The sequence below is a fragment of the Arachis stenosperma genome, chromosome 6, assembly GCF_014773155.1.
Source record: "Arachis stenosperma cultivar V10309 chromosome 6, arast.V10309.gnm1.PFL2, whole genome shotgun sequence".
NCBI lineage: Eukaryota > Viridiplantae > Streptophyta > Magnoliopsida > Fabales > Fabaceae > Arachis > Arachis stenosperma.
The window spans coordinates 125,471,852-125,475,181 of record NC_080382.1 but is presented as its reverse complement, the minus strand read 5'-3'; the positions used below and the strand labels follow the sequence as shown (position 1 = coordinate 125,475,181).

General features: G+C 39.3%; 1 long non-coding RNA gene across 1 annotated transcript; it reads right to left on the bottom strand.

Annotated features, from left to right (window-relative positions):
* Window positions 1–1,854: 1,854 nt before the first annotated feature.
* LOC130932693 (uncharacterized) lies at window positions 1,855–2,174 on the bottom strand. The gene is made up of 3 exons (XR_009067516.1): window positions 2,151–2,174; window positions 1,959–2,062; window positions 1,855–1,877 (listed from the first exon to the last, which is right to left on the bottom strand). It is a non-coding gene; the product is annotated as an uncharacterized LOC130932693 (long non-coding RNA).
* Window positions 2,175–3,330: the final 1,156 nt, after the last annotated feature.

The following is a 3,330-nucleotide window of genomic DNA, read 5'->3' as shown; positions in this document are numbered from 1 at the left end:
AAATGCTTTCATTCTCAATCATGGATCAACATCCATCTCAGCCATCCGGCTCACGGTTCAATCCAGAACCAGCCAATATTCATATCATACACAGCCATTCCGGCTCACGGTTTAATCCAGAACCAATCAATATGTATAAACATACACAACCAATCCGGCTCTCAACAAAGCAGCACTTCCACATTCAAAATCATCAAATTCATGAAATTGGCATTTAAGCCATAAATCATTTTCTCTATTCATTTCACTTTGAAATCAAGTTTCAACTCTTTTCAGCCTTGGCTTTAGAAATCTCGTTTCTTAAATCATCTCAGGCTCATAAGCCAAATTTACTCAAAGTGAGTTCCCTTTTTAAAACAGAGCCACTCTCGGCATTCTCTTTCCAAAACTTCCAAAACCATGGCAAGTTAAGGATTTATTTCAAAGCATTCAAAATCACCCATACAACAATGGGATTTTATGACAAAGGGTCCTCGGCAGAGTCCCAAGTCTTTAGGGAAGGTCAACCTATATCAATTCCTTAAAATTTATTGAAACTCTTAAAATCATAGATTTCTCAGTTCAAGTAAATAAAACTGAATTTACTATAAAACCGGCCATACAAAATCACAAGTTCCAACTCGGTCCAAAAATTAACTCATTTGAAACGGAACCGGTTCATTTGAATCAAACCACTTTCAGGTTTCTTTTTGGAACCCATTTTTCTAACTCTTCCAAAATGCCTCAAACTTGATTACTCAATCAAAAGTCTAGGTTCCTTTAAAAATCACTAAAACTCCTTTTTATATTGAAATCAATATTAAAGCATCATTCTTTCCTTCAATGATTCAACGGTAAAAATAGTTCAGTTCTAAATAAGCCGAACTCAATGTATAAGGTTCATCAACTAAATTAAGCTTAAAAACATAAATATCCTTTTTAATAAATCAAATAATACAATTTCTCAAATCCAACCCTTTTTAAATAACCTTACAAACAAGTGTAGGGTTTTGTAGAAATTTCGGCAGCACCTCCCCTAAAACTTGGACTTTTGCCACCCGGTTCGGGTCCCAACTAAACCATTTCTCATTCCTTCTCAACAGCTCAAAACCAGAAATCAATTTAAAGCAAGCTAAATCCAACAATCGCCTCAGTGGCGTATCTCAAGGATACCGTTTTAAAATCAACTCAATATCAATCGATATAACTCATTTCCAAAGCTTTAAAGAAACGGTTCAATAACAAATCATTTGTCCAAAACCAAATCAATTAAAATAAACCAGGCTGAATTCAAAAGTGCATTCGACTTTTCACATCATTGAAATAATTGACTCAATTCAAACCAATCCTCAACGGTTTAAACTCAGATTTCAAATCTTTGAAGAATCAACTTCAAGACATTATATTTCACAAAGCCGCACAACAACTCAGCCAAACCAACATCCATAATCATCCAAGTCAATCAAATAATACATAAGGCAGATACAATCACCAAATACACAATATCTCACATCAGTATCCATATGTAATAATTCCAATACACAAAACATAGTTTTTGGAAAGCGCCCCTACCTCGGTGAATCAAAACTATCACCCAAACTCGTTAACTGATTCCTTTTTTCTCAGCCCGAAATCACCGACAATCAGAACCCCGGCCCTGCTTGCTCTTTCTCGAAAGCAGAAACAGCTACAAGCAGCATAAACAAACCGGATTCTAACTCCTAAAACCATTAACATCGCAATCACTTTACTACACAGAACAGAACACCAACGCAGGGCTTTCGAAAATCAAACGTGCTTACCGAAACAAAGAAAAGATGGCTGAACCGAACAGCGGCGGTCTTCGAACTGATTCGGCGGCAGCTTAAACCGTGACCCGCAACAATCGGAGCTTGACCCTATGATACAAAACCTCAGAATCTCTGGCCCAAACATAACAGCATATTGATTTTCAAGAGCTCCAGAATGAAAATGCTTACCGTGAGAAAGGATTAAAGACTAAATCAAACTGCAGGAGCTCCGGTGATGGTTCCGACAACCACAACAGCTTCTCCGGCAGCGATAACGTAACTTATGACAGTCACTTCATTAAATACAACAGTTTCAATAACAGTTTCAGAGTAAAATTGAATTGGCAGAACTAGGAGGAACCAGAAATAGGGCAGGCTCACCAGAACGGCAGCGACCAGAAATTCTGGCGGTGGCAGGGCAATTCTGGCGGCATAAACCGCAGCTACGGTGCGAATATCCCTTCCTCCAGTGGTGACGCAGGTGGCTTCCGCGGTGGCGACACCAGCCACAGCAGGGACGGTGGCGGTGAGACCCCCCCCCCACAGTAACGAGTTTCCCAGCGACAGAACAAGCAGAACTGGCGACGGCAAGGAGGCCCAGCGACGGCGACCCAGTCGCGCTCTCCCTCTCTCTGCGGTGCAAACTCCCGTCTCCCTCTCTCTTCGTGCTCGCCGGCAGAAACAAGATGGCGGCGACTCAGCAAGAATGAGCTCCTCTGGTTCGGTGAGAGATGCGGCTCAGGCTCCAGGGACAGGACGGTGGCAGACCCTAGTAACAGCGGCTGCAGGTGTGGCTTCGACAACACCCAGGCGCGGTGTGGATGCAGCAGAGCCTTGCGACGGTAACTGGCGGCGATGGCTCACCTTCTCTTCTGAGCGCAGCTTCGCCCCCTCTCCCTTGGATCCATTTTCCTCTTTGTCCCTTTTTCCCATTATTGTTGTGACCAATCTGAGAAAGGGGAAAGATTTGTGCCTCTGCTATTGGGTCTGAGAAGAGAGCAATTGGGGTAGGGTTTCGGCGGCTGAAGGTTAGGAGAAAATGGGTAGGAGTGTCGTGTGAAAAATTAGGGTTAGGGGCTTTTTTTTGTAATTTCATATAAGAGTAGGGATAACATAGTAATTGAAATCCAATTTAAATCCAACACTGTTTGTATATAGAAAAATACTATTTACTCACCAATTTCACAAATTATTTTCAATAAAATGCCCAAATCCAAAAATTAGAAATAATATACTTAATTTCTTCATTTTTCAAAATAGCAGTAATAATATTTAAAATATTACTTATCTAATCCAAATCTTATAAAATCCTTATTATTTCATAACTACCAACTTTATAAATTTGAATATAGAAAATAATCCAACAATTGTGAAATTGGATAAAAATCATAACTTATCTCAAATCCAATAAATCAAAACTTGCCTTAATTATCTTTAATAAAATAATTTTTGAAATTAAGGCTATAAACAACTATATAATTTGAGACTTACTCATAAAAAGACTTTTCAAATATTCTGGGTCTTACAAATATTTCACAAGAAATAAATAATCAAATAATAA